The sequence below is a fragment of the Panthera leo genome, chromosome B3, assembly GCF_018350215.1.
Source record: "Panthera leo isolate Ple1 chromosome B3, P.leo_Ple1_pat1.1, whole genome shotgun sequence".
Lineage (NCBI taxonomy): Eukaryota > Metazoa > Chordata > Mammalia > Carnivora > Felidae > Panthera > Panthera leo.
The window spans coordinates 18,337,036-18,354,888 of NC_056684.1; the positions used below are offsets into that span (position 1 = coordinate 18,337,036).

The 17,853-nt window shown below is 44.8% G+C and overlaps 1 protein-coding gene across 1 annotated transcript in view; it reads right to left on the minus strand.

Moving 5' to 3' along the window:
• ADAMTS17 (ADAM metallopeptidase with thrombospondin type 1 motif 17) overlaps positions 1 to 17,853 on the minus strand; it is a 343,010-nt gene that overhangs the window by 150,072 nt on the left and 175,085 nt on the right.

Genomic DNA, 17,853 nt, shown 5'->3' on the forward strand with positions numbered 1-17,853 from the left:
TTCATCTAAAGGGCCAATTTCCTTAATCTATAAAATTTCCAACAAATCACTAAAAAAATCAATAATCCAAAAGATTTAAAAAGACAGTCCACAGAAAAGACAACCCAACTGGTTTCTTAATATATGAAAAAAATACTCAAACGCATCAATAAAGAAAGTGTCATTTAACCTGCAAGATTCATTTCCTAAATGCTCAGATTGGCAAAGACCAGAGAGGCTAAGCAGATATGGGAAAACAGGCACTTCCATATGTTGTTTATGAGAGTGTAAATAGAGAAGCCTCTTTGGAGAGCAATCTGACAATATCTATCAAGGACTGAGGCATGTACATAATTTCATCTAGAGTTCAAAGACAGGCAAAATTAATCTGTGGGGTCACAAAGAAAGACAGTGAGGGTACCTGGGTGGCTCAGTCAGTTAAGTGACTTCAGCCCAGGTCATGATCTCACAGTGTGTGGGTTTGAGCCCCGCATCCGGGTCTGTGTTGACAGCTCAGAGCCTGGAGTCTCCTTCAGATTCTGTGTCTCCCTCTCTCTCTGCCCCTCCCCTGCTAGCACTCTCTCTCTGTCTCTCACAAATGAATAAAAACGTTAAAAAATTAAAAAAAAAAAGGAAAGAGTGATTATTGCTGAGGGTTACAGAGTAGAAGGGAACTTCAAGGAAGCTTCTGGAATTGAAGAAATGCTGTATTTATTTATTTTTTTAATGTTTTTTTCTTTTGAGAGAGAGAGAGCATATATGTGAGCATGAGTAAGGGAGGCGCAAAGAGAGAGGCAAAGAGAGAATCCCAAGCAGGCTCCGCAACGTCAGCGCAGAGCCCAATGGGGGCTCAATCCCACAAACTATGAGATCATGACCTGAGCCAAAATCAACAGATGCTTAACCAACTGAGTCACCCAGGTGCCCCAGAAATGCTGTATTTCTTGATGTGTAGGTTATACCGGTGTGTTCAGTTTATAAAACACACACACACACACACACACACACACACACACACACACACACAAGAATGTAACTGTACACTTAGGATTTGAACTTTTCTGTGTTTCATGTTATGTTATACATAGGTGAATAAAACTCCAAAAATTACATACATGCAAAAATAGCCTTTTATCCACTTGTAGGCATTTATATTGTAGATTAATGGTTGTCAATTAGGGGTGATTTTGCCCCCCTGCAAGATATTTGACAATGTGTGAAGACATTTTTTGGTTGTCACAACTAGGGGAGGCCCCTGACTTATAGTGCAAGAGGCTAATGACGTTGCTAAATATCCTATAGTGCATAAGCCCCACCGCAAAGAACAGTCTGGCCCAGATGTCAAGAGTGCTGAGGTCAGGAAACTACAGATAAACTCACTGGTAATGACAAAAAAAATAAATAAATAAAAAGTAAGTTACAGTGGAGAATCCTCCAAAACACCTTAGCCAGGTGACCAAGGTTAACATCACCAGTATGGCAGTCCCCCTTTATCCATAGGGGATGTGTTCCATGACCCCTAGTGGATGCCTGAAACTATGGAGAATACTAACCCTATGGACCCTTATATATACTGTTATTTCCCGTATGTACATCCCTATGACAAAGCTTAACTTATAAATTAGGCACAGTAAGAGAGAGAGAACATTAGCAAAACAGAACAATTATAACAATATACTGTAATAAAAGTTATGTGAATGTAGCCTTTCTCTCTCAAAATATCTTATTGTACTCACCCTTCTTCTTCATGTGATGGATGTGAGATGATAAAATGCCCACGTGATGAGATAAAGGAACATCATCACTTCATGATGTGGGCATTGTGACATAATGAGAGGCTACGGGTGCCCTTCTGACCACGTCAGAAGGGTCATCCGCTTCAGACCGCGGTTGACTGTGGGTAACTGAAACCATGGAAAGCAAAACTGCAGATAAGGGGGCACCACTGCCATAAGATGTATGGTGGGCCCCTTCCCAATAATGCATCGCCTCAATATCATCATGAGGAAACATCAGATAAACCCAAATTGCAAACGTAATTGACTAATACTGTTCAAGTGATGAGGTCATGAGAGACAGAGACCAAGGAACTACCACAAACCGGAGGAGACCAAGAGACAGGACAACTAAATGCAAAACAGGATGCCGGTACAGAAAGAAGGACATTGGTGGGAAAAGCGGTGAAATCTGCATGCACTTTAGTGAATAACATTGTACTGGGATTAACAACCTGGTTTTGATAATGATTCTATGATTCTGTAAGATGCTGACACAGAAGGAAGCTGGGGGAAAGGCATATGCTTTCTGGACTAGTTTTGTAACTCTTCTTAAGTCTAAACCTACCTCCCAACAAAAAGTTAAAAAAATAACACAATCTGTAGTAAAGGGGGCGGGGGGAAGGATGAGACAACTCTATTTACACTGGTACTGAACAACTCTAAAGCGTAGTTAAGGGGAAAAAAAGATACGCAACAGTATGGTAGAATGCTAATATTTGTATGAAAAAGGGGAAAGCAAATATGCAAACATACAAATTTTGAATTTCACACCTTGTGCATAGATTTCTTATTCAGAAAACAAATTCATTCCCAAGTCACACTGATAACCAAGCATCTGTGGTAGAGATGGTCTTTGCTATAATTATCTAGTACCCACATGCCTATTTACAAAGCACTGATGAGACAAATTCAAAGATTGGCAATGTGGCTTTTCCAGAGTGAGTTCTTTCTTTTCATCTTCAATTCCACTGCCTCATTCAAGTCCTCGTCCTCTCTCATCTGGACAAATGCAGTCATTTCCTGCAGGTCTTGTGAATGCAGTCTTCCTTGGGCTCAATATGGCTGCAAAATCCTTTTGAAGACACAGATCTCAACTGAACGCATCCCACCACTCCCTTTGGGACTCACTGAAAACCCGTACGACATAGCCCCACTCTTCACTTCGTTTCTGCCCCTCTCCTCTGCCTGCTGCCTCCGTGCACCCCTGCGCTAACTGCACCTGACTACCCACATCCACAGCTCCTCTGTGCCCCTGCCCAGGCTGCTGCTTCTGCTGGGAGAGCCCTCCCAGCCCCTCGTCCAGGCCCACCTCCCTGCAGACTGCACCATGCCACGCTGGAGAAGTGAACAGTAAGCATCACCTGCTGTCTTCCCTCACACAGCTCAGTCCAGGGAAGGAACCAGAAGTGAAGTAAATAAGAGACAGCCATGAAATCATCCTTTGTATTCTTCAAGGCCAAATCCAGGAGCCCCATCTTTGTGAAGTCTTCCCTCCTCTCCTCTATTCCAACCAGCAAGAACCCATCTGGGTTCAATACGCATTCCACACTCAACTGCTGAGTGACCACCCTACGTGTCTCACCTCCCACCCACTTGGTTCCCCTCCATCACGATCTCCCGGGGGGCATCGGCTGTGTTTTAGTGCCTCCTCATTGCATTAGTTGGCACATGTCTGGAAGCACATTGAACATACCCCAAAAAAGCTTTGCTGAATGAGCAAATGAACGCACGAATGAATGAACGAACAAATACATTCACTAGTGAGGCAATGCACAGCTTTGATAGTGTGAGGGAAGAGCTGTCGTATTCTAAGCACTTATGGAGATCAGGCATTAAGCTAAGTACTTCATTACTACTCACACCAACCTTGAGAGACAGAAACTGTCATAAGTCACACTTTGCAGACTGGGACTGCAGAGCTGGGACATCTCCTGGCCCTACAACACATACTCGTTATTCACTGGTTATGATACTGTCTCTTGATGGCTCCCAATTTCCTCTTCTGCTTCCTCCCCCTGCAACCTCGAATCCTCTGCACCAACCAGGCAGGAATGCCCATCATCGTCTCGTATTTGCAGGGGAATGGAATGCTCTGGGCCCTCCGCCCACAATGCTGCATTTGCAAGCATTGCCAGGCAACATAGTCTTGGCTCAAAGGAAACGTACAGCCACTGAAGCCACATCAGGGGCGGGGGCACACAGGTTTTCCCTGCTCCTGCACCCGAAACCAGGACACTCTACTCAAGACCAACTCCTGGATAAGAGGGATAAGGGAGAATTGTGTTTGTAATACACAGGATTTTATCCTGTCCTGGATTTTAAACTTTTTGGTAAATTGGGAAAGAGTAAAGTTTTATAGGGGGAAAAAAAAGAGGGAAATAAAAGTCAGATGGGAAAGCAAAACAGAATGAACAAAAAAACCCTCAAAACCAAACCAAAGCAGATTAAACAGCAGTGGAAAGCCACTGTCCGGGGCAAAGAACAAGGAAAATGAAACAGCTGTCTGGTTCTAGCATCTGTTACCTCCCTGGCTACACTTAAGCATCAACTACATTTTGCAGCAGAATTACTCAAGCGTCTGCAGGACAAACGAGCCAATGCCCAGCTTCCTTCCCCTGGAAGGAAAACACAGGCAAGGTCTGAGTCCCTCGGAAGACAGCACTGCTCCTGCACTCAAGGCTTTGCCATTTTTCTTCAACTGGCGGTGGTCCGTATTAAGTGCTGGGAAGGCTGTTTTGATCCTCTCCCTCCACTGGGCACCCACTGAGTGTTTGGAGAACAGCTCTGTCTCAAAGCAATACTGAAGGCAATGGTTATGTAAAAAGCCTCAGAAATGTGTTGCTGATAACACAAGCCAAAAGGGAGATACAATAAGAGCTGGATGAAAAAAAAGTTACTAAATCCAAATTTTCCACAAGTACTACTGCAGTTTGAAGTCCTCCCCCAGGCTGGCATGCCAGCCCCACTTCTGGAAGGCTCCCTGAGTCCTGAGGTTGGTCACTCCTTCCATGTCCTGTGGGCTGCAGAGATGGTCACCTGGCTGGGGTCACTTTGTGTGTAGGGCGGGTGGGGAGGGGGGACGCTGCCGGGCGAAGGCAGGGTCAGGGCACCCGGTCACGCTCCTGGCAAGGGGTGCAGATGGGGGGGCGGGCAAGAAATGGCAGATAACACTCAACTTGCAAAGTCTGGAGAGCTCTCTGAGGAGGCAGTCTACTGTAAACTTCCAAACACTTCTGGAAAATTGGGGCCATCTGCTGCCAAAGCCCAACAGTTTTGAGAGAGGCTGCAGATGCTGGGCAGTAGGCTGAGACTGAGGCAGGCAGGACAGCTTTCAACCTGGCACCCAACCCAACGTCCTACCGCGCGGCTCTGTCTGTCTGAGAGCAGCAGGGCGAGGCTCTGGTTCCGGCCAGCTGCCCACTCCGGCCAGGTATGCAGCATTAAAGGGGCAGGTTTCATTTAAATCAGCAGTCCCCAAGCCCAGCTGAGTGTGAGATCCACCGGGGAAGTGGTCTTCCAGAGATTCAAAGGCCCAAGATCTGGAGTCGGACGTTACAACTTTTGACATTCTTGGGAGGAGCTTCTAATGACCTGCCAGGATTAGAAGTGACCAACATCAGAGAAAAGAGCACTGTAGTTCCAGATGGAATGTGACACCCTGAGCTTCCTGGACCCCACAGGGGTCTCTAGCCATCAAGATGCCTGTGAGAATCTCTATGGGATCTGGGAAAGTCTGCAAAGAGCTCTTCCGTCCTGGGGCCTGGGGGTGTGCCAAGAGAGAGATACTGATGCTGGAGAGCAATTCCTGGGGCTTCCAGGGTAGCAGGAGGAACGGAAAGGACAACACAAGGAAAGATGCAGAAAAGAAAAGCCGGCCAACAAGACTGCCAGCTACATAATCTGCTCCACTACCACTGGCTCCAGGATGGAAAAAATGGTACTAGCTAACCTTTCCTGAGTGTATACTACGTCCTAAGCACTCTAACTCATTTGTTACTTAGCCCTCGTAATAACCCTATGATGTTTAAGCAGAGCTATTTTCCCCATTTTGCAGACTAGAAAACTGAGGCAGAAGAGACCGTGTAACTTGCTGAAGAGGCAGAGGCTAGACATGACCCTGGGTGCCTGACTTGGGAGGCTCCCTTCTTAACCATTGTGTGTTATGAACAGAACCTCCACCCTGTACTTACAGGCCAAGAGAACTAAATGGGAAGAACGAAGGAGCAAACAATAGGTAGAAAAGAACACATAATACCCTCGAATGTCTATCACCATTCTAGACACTCTCGTCTTCCTGAAACAATTGGCCTATGGCTTCTGTGCTCAATACTTAAAAAAATAGCATGACATGCACATCTTAGGCCAGTGCAAATGCCAAGACATGTAGGCACACCTTTGCTCAAGTCAGTTATAAGGCTGGTGTTCATCATTTCCCAGAACTACCTTCCTTTCCAGGTAGGGCAGTCAGGCATGGGCTTCAGGGCAATGATGGCAGAACGTGCTGCCAAGAAGCTCGTCTGGTAAAGGGATGAGTGGTCATTACACAGCATCTTTCAACTCTGAATCTCCAGGAACTGGGGTGATGAGGGGGCATAGACAAATATCTTTCATGCTGGAAAGAAGTGAGGGCTTTATGAGGCTGTGATCATTGTCGGAACGTTGCCCGAGCTCCCTATTTCTTGCTCTGTCTCCGGGAGCAATGTCATAGTCTTTCTTTCAGTTGGTGATGCCTACGTTTGCCTTTCCTACCCTCTGCCGCACCTTCCAGGATATCTGAGACTCAACAGCTTTAAAGGCTTGTTACATAGTGACTTTGATTTCCAGTGACTTTCCTGACCAAGACAGGAGGAACTTGTAATCATAAAAAAGATGGATTGGGCTAATTGCATAAAGTTCATTTCCCCTTTGTCATAAATATTTACCATCCAATGTTTATAACTTTTGTGTTTGGACTTTCTTGAAATGCTTTATTGAATTAAAAACATCACATTACCATTGGCTAAAAGAGGAGACAGCTATATTTGCCAATAATTACTGCAACAAATGCCAGCTATTGATGCCAATTTTTTTTTTTTTTTGGTAGTTCATATTTCCATAGACAGCTTTGAGGCTTACAATACCAGCATTTTGCAGATGTAATGGTGATGGTGTGGGGATCTCCAGGGCCCTAGACATGAAAATGGACTATATTTTAATTTTTTCTTGGTTCTCTGGTATGCAAATATTTAAGAAGGCAAGAAACCTGGTTAATATTTGAAGTGAGGCTGTTCCCAAAGCAATCATTTTTCTGAAGTTATTTACCCTATGCCCTTGAGAGAGGAAATGGCTTTTAAGTTTGACCTTAAAATGGCCATGAATTGTGTTGAAGAACATACACAAAGACCCAGTCAGGAGGTTGTGTATTTGAAATTCCAGCTAAAGAGTAAAATAGCTCAGGGCAAGCTAGCATTTCCTGTTGGGGAGAGACGGGGGCCTGACATGCCTAGTGCTGGGCACCTGGCCTTGTGCTACGAGGCACCTGGGGAGCCTATAAACACCTTTTCAGAACAATATTTGTCAATGCATTATTATAAAATTCACAAGATTGCCAAGGAAACAAATTTAACTATAATTCGAAATACAAGAATAAATACCAGTTCGTAATATTGTAACATGTATGTATTTCTTTGTCAGCACGTTACCTAAGAAGATCTAGCCGTGGGTCTAATAACCACCATAATTTCAAATATTTTTCTTTCTTTTTTTTTCATTTGAGAGGGAGTAGGGAGGGGGAGAGAAAGCACACAAGTGAGCAGGGGAGGGGGCAGAGGGAGGGGGAGGGGAAAGGGAGGGAGGGAAGGAGGGAGGGAGGGAGGGAGGGAGGGAGGGAGAGAGGGAGAGAGGGGGAGAGAGAGAGAGAGAGAGAGAGAGAGAGAGAGAGAGAGAGAGAGAGAATCTTAAACAGGCTCCATGCTCAGCGCATAGCACAACATGGGGCTCTATCTCACGACCCTGGGATCAAGACTTGAGCCAAAATCAAAATCAAGAATTGGACACTCAACCGACTGAGCCACCTAGTGCCCCTGTAATTTTAATTTTTTTAGTATTTATTTTTGAGAGAGAGAGAGAGAGAGAGAGAGAGAGAGAGAGAGAGAGAGAGAGAACAGAGTGAGTGGGGGAGTGGCAGAGAGAGAGGGAGACACAGAATCCGAAGCAGGCTCCAGGATCTGAGCTGGCAGCACAGAGCCTGACATGGGGCTCGAACCCATGGAACTGCGGATTCATGACCTGAGCCGAAGTTGGATGCTTACCCGAGTGAGCCACCCAGGCGCCCCTTTAATTTTAAAGTAGCGGTGACAAAACCACAATGAGATACCACCTCACACCTGTCAGAATGGCTAACATTGACAACTCAGGAAACAACAGATGTTGGCAAGGATGTGGAGAAAGGGGAACACTTTTGCACTTCTGGTGGGAACGCAAACTAGTGCAGCCGCTCTGGAAAACAGTATGGAGGTTCCTCAGGAAGTTAAAAATAGAACTATCCTATGACCCAGCAATTGCACTAGTAGGTAAAGGATACAAAAATGCTGATTCAGAGAGGCACATGCACCCCAATGTTTATAGCCGCACAATCAACAATAGCCAAAGTATGGAAAGAGCCCAATGTCCATCGACTAATGAATGGATAAAGAAGATGTGGTGTATATATACAATGGAATATTACTTCCATGGAATGGAATGAAATCTTACCATTTGCAACAACGTGGATGGAACTAGAGGGTATTATGCTAAGCGAATTAAGTCCATCAGAGAAAGACAAATATATGATTTCACTCATATGTAGAATTTAAGAAACAAAACTGATGAACATAGGGGAAGGGAAGCGACGATAAGATAAAAACAGACAGGGAGACAAACCACGAGAGACTCTTAAATAACGGAGAACAAACTGAGGGTTGCTGGTGGGGTGTTTGCGGGGGGGATGGGCTAAATGGCTGACTGGCATTAAGGAGAAAACTTGTTGGGATGAGCACTGGGTGTTATGTGTAACTGATGAATCACTGAATCCTATTCCCGAAATCATTATTACACAGTATGTTAACTCACTTGGATTTAAATTTAAAAAATAAATTAATAAAGGAATAAAAGTATAAATTGGTGTAATAAAAAATAAAGTAGTGGTGAGTGTAAATGATAATTTGAGATAGCAGCTACAACTGTCACACGATATGAAAAGATCTGTGAGTCCTAATCACGAGACAGTCACAGGTACTGCTAACCCTGCTGTGGCTTCCTGCCAACATCCACGGTTGAAGGAAATACAGCCGATCACTGAACAGCACAGGCATAAGGATGCCGATCCCAACACCAACAAAAATCCACATATAGCTTTCGAACTACTAACAGCTTACTGTTGGAGTCCTTACCAACCACACAAATAGTTGATTACCACATATTTTGTATGTTACATGTATTACATACTGTAGTCTTACAGGAAATTTACTGGAAGTAAAAGAACACGTTAAGAAAATCGTAGGAGAAAGTACATTCGTAGTGCTGTACTGGATTTATAAAAAAAAAAAAACCATACATAAGTGGATTCACAGAGTTCACATCTGTGTTGTTCATGGTTTAACCGTAGTCGTTTCAGTTACAGATTGAAGATAACAAAATATGTAAAGTTTCATGATCCTTGTTCACAAACCCTCTGAAATCTATTCGCAGACCCTGGTTCAGAACCCCTGCTTCCACACGATAATAAAGATGTGTTCATGAGAAACACAGCCCTCTTGGGACGACAGGCCTCTACCTTCTGCCAGGGATAAGCTTTTGTTCCTCATAAAAGGCAGAAGCAAAATGAAAACTCTTCCCACCAGGAGTCATGGGTTAGTATTTTCCTCAAAATATAATCTCTCCAGTTCCTTCTCTTCTTATTTTTATGGGTCCATATTCCAGAAAGCAAAAAAGAAAATGTTCAACTCCTCAGCACTGATGTGTTTCATGGTTTCATTCCCTTGGCAGTTTCCAACCTCTGTTACATTTCATTATTATTTTCTTTTGTGTGATAGGCTTAAAGTTCTAGGAATTTCTAAGATAAAAGATACACACACCCTATTTGTCTCGTTGATGTGTAGGTCCTTTTCCAACCTAACCCCCTACTGCTCTGCACAGGAATGCCAGCCGAGGGGCTTGCCAATGAACTTCCTGCCATCTAAAGTCTTTGAGGGAGCCAGGACCTGAGAACATGGACAACGTTCCCACTGCCATGTATGAATGCAGTTTGTAAAGGGAGAGATTCCTTTAGATTTCTGGAGGGTTTTTTTTTTTTTTTTGAATGTTTATTTATTTTTGAGAGACAGAGTATGAGCGGGGGAGCAGCAGAGAGAGGGAGACACAGAATCCGAAGCAGGTTCCAGGCTCTAGCTATCAGCACAGAGCCCGACGTGCGGCTTGTACTCACAAACCGTGAGATCATGACCTGAGCTAAAGTCAGATGCTTAACCGATTGAGCCAGCCAGGCACCCCCAGAGTTCTGGAGTTTTAATGGCTTTATGATACTCATTCTTCTAAACTTCCTGGCTTGGAGTGTTTTTCTTTCTTTTTCATGGTATCTAGTAAGTAGTAATTTTTTTTTTTCCTATTAAAGGGGGCCTTATGATACACAGAATTTTGTTGAGAATTGCCTCTGAAATAACCAGAGATACCTGACGTGTCATGACGTCATGGGTGTGATTATTGTGAAGAAGTCGACAGCTGGAGACATGGGATGAGCACGGGGCTACGAGGAGACCCACATCTAAATAGAACAGGTCATGGGCCCTAATGTCAATTGCAACAGCTTCTTAGCATAATGGAATATAAATGTCTATGGACTTATAATTCACCTTTACATAATCAGTTCTAATATACTTAAGGGGTCACAGGGATAAGTGATATATGCTCACATTTTGTTTTCTTTGTTGGCTTATTAGCTATACTTTTGCTGTGTTATTTATTGGTTGATTTACAGTTGGTATTATATATCTTTAACTTATCACAGTCTGTCTTTATGTGCAATTATTCCACCTCATACATAGCATAAAGACCTTACAACAGTATATGACCATTTGCTCCCATTCTGGTCTTTTGTGTGTATATCACACATTTTACATTTACATATGTTATAAACTCTGCATTACTGTATTGGTTTCCTATGGCAAAGCTATTAGTGTTTCCAACTTCTTCTCTAAAAAACATTGCCATAAACACAGTGGCTTAAAATAACACCAATGTCTCATTGTATGGTTCTGGAGGTTAGAAGTCCAAAATAAGTCTCACTGGGCTTAAGTAAAGGTTTTAACAGGGCTGGTTCCATCTGGAGGCTCCAAGGGGAGAATTTGTTTCTCTGAACTTCCAGCTTCTAGAGGCTCCCTTGCTCTCCTTGGTTTATGGCCTCTCCTTGCATGACCCCCACCTCTCATTTTGGCTATCATGTCTCCTCCTGCCTATTCTGATTCCTGCTTCCCCCTTAGTAAGGACCCTTCTCATTACATCAGGCCACCCAGATAATCCAGGAAATGTCCCCATCTCAAGATCTTTAACCTTTTTGTCATATACGATAAAGCTCACAGGTTCTGGGGATTAGGATGCTGGATATGTACCATGACTATATTCTTATTTTTTTTTTTTTTTGTAAGACAGTTGTTTAAATGATCAGTGATCCTTTTTAAAGACATTTGAACATATTTAAATATATCATATATCCACCCATACAGTCACTACTTCCAGGGTTCTTCATTCCTTTGTTCTGCCTGAAAGACTTCCTTTATTTTTTTTTTAAATTTCTTTCTTTACATTTATTTTTGAGAGAGACAGACACAGAGCACAAGCAGGGGAGGGGCAGAGAGAGAGGGAGGGAGACACAGAATCTGAAGCAGGCTCCAGGCTCTGAGCTGTCAGCACAGAGCCCAATGCAGGGTTCAAACCCACAAACTGGGAGGTCATGACCTGAGCCAAAGTTGGATGCTTAACTGACTGAGCCACTCAGCTGTCCCTCCTTTAACATTTCTTCTAACATGGGTTGGCCAGCAACATTTCAGCTTTTCCGCTTTTGCATCATAAAAAGACTCCATTTCACCTTAATTTTTGAAAGAGATTTTTGCTGGGTGTAAATTTCTAATGTGACAGGTTTTTCTTTGCCCTCAGTACTTTATTTATTATTTTATTTTTTAAGTTTATTTATTTTGAGACAGAGAGAGCGTGAGTGGGGGGGCAGAGAGGGAGAGGGAGAGAATCCCAAGCAGTCTCCACACTGCCAGCACAGAGCCCGATATGAGGCTTGAACCCATGAAACAGTGAGATCACGACCTGGGCCAAAACCAAGAGTTGGTTGCTTAACCGACAGAGCCACCAAGGTGTCTCTTCTCTCAGCACTTTAAAGATGCGGCTCCCCGTCTTTTCTGCTTACATTGTTTTGAATGAGAAATACACTATCTTCTTTACCTCTGTTTATGTGTTCATAACGTTTTTTTCCTCTGGCACTTTTAAGACGTTCTCTTTATCATTACTTTTAAGCAGTTGGATTTTGATAAGTGCTGGTCTGGATTTCTTTGTGTTTCTTGTGCTTGGGGTTCACTGAGCTTCTTGGATACGTGGGATTATCATTTTCACCAAGTTTGGAATTTTTTTTAGCCATTGTTTCTTCAAATATTATTTTTGTCCTTGTTCTCTCTCATCTCGTTTTGGGGTGTCAACTGCATATGTATTAGGCCACTTAAAGACCCACAGCTCACTGATGCCATCTTCTTTTTCTTGTCCATAATTTTTTCTCCTTGTGTTTCATTTTGGATAGTTTCAATCATTTTGTCCTCAAGTTCACCAATCATTTCTTCTACAATCTCTCATTTCCCAGCAACCTCATGCAGAATCTCTTTCATCTCCAACAGTGTAGTTTTCATTTCTAGAAGTTTCCTTGGGATCTGTTTTATATCTTCCATATCTCTACTTAATGTGTTAAATCTTTCTGCTACCTTCTTGAGCCTGGGACCTGATGATAATTACTATTTTAATGCCCTGTGGTCTGTTAATGCTATCATCTGTGTCTCTCTTGGTCAGTTCTGACTAATTTTTCTCCTCATTATGGATATATTTTTTTGTTCCTTTGAAGGCCTAGTAATTTTTTATTTGATGCTAGATATTGTGAATTTTATTTTACTGAGTGCTGGATGGTTTTGTATTTCTACAAATATTTTTGAGCTTTGTTCTAGGACTTGGTTAGGTCACCTGGAAACTGTTTAATTTTTTCAGATTTTGCTTATAAACTTACATAGGTGGCACTGATCAGCATTCAGTATAGGGCTAATTTTGCCATGCTACTGATGCAACACCCTTATGCGCATTTAAGTGAGCTCCAGAGGTTGTACCTCTAACATTTTCAGATGGTTCTTTTCCTGGCCTTGGGTAGTTTTCTCACACATACATTGCTGAGCACTAAGCTGAAGATTGATGGAGATCTTGTGCAGATTTCTGAGGTTCTCTTTTTATAAAACTCTCTCTTCTATGGTACTCTGCTCTGTGAACAACTTGTACTCCCAGCTCTGTTTCTTCAACTCAAGAAGACTTGCTTCTTCTCAGTTCTCCCTCCCTGTGTCACAGCCTGGAGACCACCCAGGCAGTAAGCCAGGACAACTAGGGGGCTCACTATGTGCTTCACATCTCTCAAGGATCATAATTCTTCCTTGCTTGATGTGCAATGTCATGAAAAATCACTGTTACATACAGTTCATTGGATTTCTCAGTTGCTTCAGGTGGGAGGGTAAATCTGGTCCCTTTTACTTTGCCTTGGCCAAAGGCAGAAGTCAAGATAAGAAATTTAAAGGCAACATTGCAACCATGATCATTTTATAATGTGAGATCCACTTTAATCCTCAAGGGCATTAAAGAATAATAATGGTTATAAAGACCTGTGTGGCACTGGATTAAAAGACCTTTCTGATTGGTTCTGGATGTCTCTGGCTACCAAAGGAGTACAGGTTTTACATAATGCTTAATTTTCCATGGCCCTCAGAAGTTCAATACAGAGAAATGCTGATCTAAGAGATGTACACAGACAGATTAGTTCTGTGCTCCAACAGATGGGAATCAGTGTTATCCATAAAGGTAATAATAACATACATATCAGCTCAAAACTTTGGGTGCTGGCATTGTGACAGACCCAGTCCTCAGCGCCTTATGTGTATCAATTAACTCACCAGGAGCCTTGGATTTTTACCAATGAGGGCACTAGTACACAAAGAAAGAGACACACAGAGGTGGTCACTAGGAACCAGCCTGTAGTCAGTCACTATCAGATCTGCCATGCTGCTTTGGACAGTTTCTTGCCCTGGAAGGAAGCCACAGGACAGATCTGTATTGACCTCTGCAAGATATTTGACAGAGTCTTACATGTACGCTGGTGAACCAGATGGTGAACTGAGGCTTAGAGAATCGATATATTATAATTATACAGGGAGGTCTCTAACAGTTTTTCCTCAACTCAGCTTGCCCACAGGGTCATCAGTGGTTGGATAAAGTCACATAAGAACTTAAATTTTCTGTTTAGGGTTATGGATGGATCCCAGATCAAAACATAGTTACTGAGCACCTACTATGTGCCAGGCACTGACCAAGGTAGGTGGAAAACACTGGGGAGCAAAAGTAAAATTTCTGCCCTTGAAAGGTTTATAATCCAGAAGAGGGAGATTATCAGTAGTCATGACAAACAAATGAATTATACAGCATATTGAAAATGCTATGTTTACGGGGGTGCCTGGGTGGTTCAGCCAGTTAAGTGTCCGACTTTGGCTCAGGTCATGATCTTGCAGTTGGTGAGTTCAAGCCTCATATGGGACTCTCTGCTGTCAGCACACCTCCCCACCCTGCTCTCTGCATGTCCCCTGATCTCTCTCTCTCTCTCAAAAATAAATAAACCTAAAGAGGGTTAAGTTTATGAATACAGGGCTTTCCCTTAGGGAATCAGGAGTCCTGGGTGCTCTAAGAGTGGATGGGGGAGGGTTACCCAGTTGAAATTTTAAGTAGCAGGTCAGGGCAGGCCTCCTTGAGAAGGTTACCTTGGAAAAAAACAAAATCAAAAAATCAAAAAAAAAAAAAAAAAAAGAAAGAAAGAAAAAAGATGAGGGACTTAGTCACGGGGACAAGTGGGAGAAGAGTGTCCAGGCAGAGGAAACAGCTGGCATGAAGCAAAGTGGCCTTGCTAGGAGCATGCCTTCCAGGTTCAAGAAAGAGTGGAAAGGCAATTCAACCGGAATGGAGTAGGGGAAGGGGAGTGCAGAAGGAAATGAGGACCAGGAAGAAGAAGGACTCATACCAGCATCAAAGAGTCAGTGTTACACGGGAACAAGAAAGGAATAATACGACGTATATACGCTCTCCTGTTAGACTGAACACCGACTGAAACATGGACCCGTAAAGGTACAACACGAGGAAATTGATGATAAAACAAGCCTTAGAATCCCACAGCGGGGTGCTGCCTTGGTTTGTCTTTGAGTCATATGGTGTGTCCCAGGCCTAGGGCCAGCACTTCCAAAGTTCTTGGTTCCCAGCTGGCCTTCTGTCTCTCTGTTCTCCGACACTGCCTCCTGTGCATTTGTATGACATTTTCTCCCGTGTGAAGTTACCGCCATCTGTGAGATTCACAATGAAGGAAGCACCCTAGCCTCGCAAGCAGGACAATTTCCACCAGCTTCCCCGAGGCTACTGGCCATCTAAGTCAGCCGTGCTCTTTCATTCCCCTAAGGAATCGCTCCCGCTAGGTACCAGGGGGAGGAAAATGCCCATTTTATATTTTAGTACTGGTGAAACTCTCAGGAAAAGGCAAGGACGAGAACATATTTTGTGGTTCCTGGTGAGGTGTAGGAATAAAATGTTCAGCTTCCCTATAACTTACAAAATAAGAAGATTTCACTTTATGTAATTGTATCTTGAGCTTCTAGGGAGAATAAAAAGTGACACAGCTGAGCTGATCATTACTTGTTGACATTTTCACTGTCTTCTAGCAAAATGATGCTAGCAGAGGAAAATAAAATACCAGGTCACCTTCCTCCCCTTTGGGGTCTGTGTTTGAATGACTATATGTAGCTTTCCTTTTCTCCTTCAGTAATAGACACACCTGGGCTCACTCTGCAGCCCATTCCTTCCTGGCTGGGTGATCTCAGCCCATTGCCTAACCTCTCCTAGCCTCTGTCTTCTCATCTGTTAAATGGGGTTCAAAGCCTCTGCCTCAAGGGTCGCAGCCAGGGTTTCATGTGACAGTGCATGGGAAGCTGACCCTTCCTATTCACTCTCTCCATGTACTCTCTCTGCCTGGGAAATCATGAGCCCCTAGCATAGGCACCTCCCTCCTCCTGTCCCTCCTGGCTCAATTGGTGTGCAATTGGCTCCTAAAAGGCAAACGTGGCTGCAGCTCTCAGGGAGGAGGCAGTCTCTGCCCCACTCTCCGTAACTCCCCATCCATCCTGCCCCTGGTAGGGCCAGTACAGCCTGGCCCGCAACAACCCACCAGCCCCGAGAAGACTCCATGGTGGGCAGAGTGGCTGCTCTGTGTCCCATGACTCAGCTGGGCACTTCCCTCTTCTCCACCCCAGGAGCCCAGGATGTTTCTACTCTTCCTGAATGCTCAGGGTCCTCCCCTGGGGTTTTAATCATATGGATTTCATGCTGTCACCACACCATCCGAGGACCCTTTGAAACCGCCCTTTCTGATGGTTCTGCATCAGCAGGTACTTTAAAGGACTGAAGGCTGGGAAGGGTAAACAGGGTGCCTCCTGGCTGGCATATGGTATGTGAAGGAGAGTCTTAATGGCCAAGGCTGATGGTGAGCACATCAGGCACCAGGGGCAGACAGCCGGGGATGATCGAGTCCTGGGGCCCACTGCATCTCCTCAGAGAGGCGTCCTTCAACCCTGCTGCTGCTGGGCAGAAGATACAAGGCACAGGGGTGTAAAGTGGGACTCAGCTCTCCATTACTCAGCCTGGACGGGACCCTTGCTGGCACCTCCACAGGGCAATGGGGCAGGACAACGCTGGGCACAAATGCCCTTTGGGGAAACAGCTAGCAGGAGGTGCTAGCCTGGTTTGGGGGTTTCTGCACCCCAAACGATGGACTGGGGACTCCACCCTGATTTCCCAGACCAACTCCCACATAGCCAGGAAGCTCTCAAGAGGCCGCCTCCTGCCTCCCGCGGTCCAGGCTGACTCGTTCTGCTGGCTGCGACCCCAGGGTCACGTTCTAGAGGCACAGTCCCTGGTGTGTCCATCTTGGAGATGGTCCTGCCCTGGGCTGGGGTCTCGCTCGGGGAACGTGGCCAGCCCTCCAGCCTCCCTCCCTGGGACCAGATACCATCTTGAGCTCCAGCACTTGGAGAGCCCTCCCTCAGGCCAACTGCCACTGGGTGGCTCCTGAGTCCCACACATCCCCAGCTAGTTCTGCTTCTGTCCTTCTGCTCCAGAATGGCACAGGCTCTGCTCCTCGACCTGAGCCAACTGCCAACGCAGGTTGCTGTGGCCTCCACCTGGTCCACGGCACGGAGACCGTGCTGCCCCAGGTCCTGGCGCCTCTACCCCGGCACCCGCACCCACAAAAGTGGCCAAGCCACGGCCTGCTGTCAACAGCATGGTGGGGAAAGTGTGTGCTCTGGGGGTGAACAGACCCGAGTCAAATCCCTGCTCTACTACCTGCTAACCAAGGCATTTCGAATGACCGCTGAATCTCTGAGGCTTGGCGTTACCATCTGTACACTGGGGACAACAACCCAGGGAACCTGTGGTGACGGCTCATCGGGCTCACACGCGTTTAGAAGCCTTAGGACAGGGGCGCCTGGGTGGCTCCGTCGGTCGAGCTTCCGACTTTGGCTCAGGTCATGATCTCACGGTTTGTGAGTTCGAGCCCTGTGTGAGCTCTGCACTGACAATGCGGAGCCCGCTTGGGATTCTCTCTCTCCCTCTCTCTTTGCCACTCCCCTGCTCGCTCTTTCCCTCTCTCAGAATCAATCAACTTAAAAAAAATTAAAAAAAAAAAAAAGCTTCCTGTGTGTGGAAGTATGTCTATGCACGCATGTAACTGCATGTGTGCATGTGC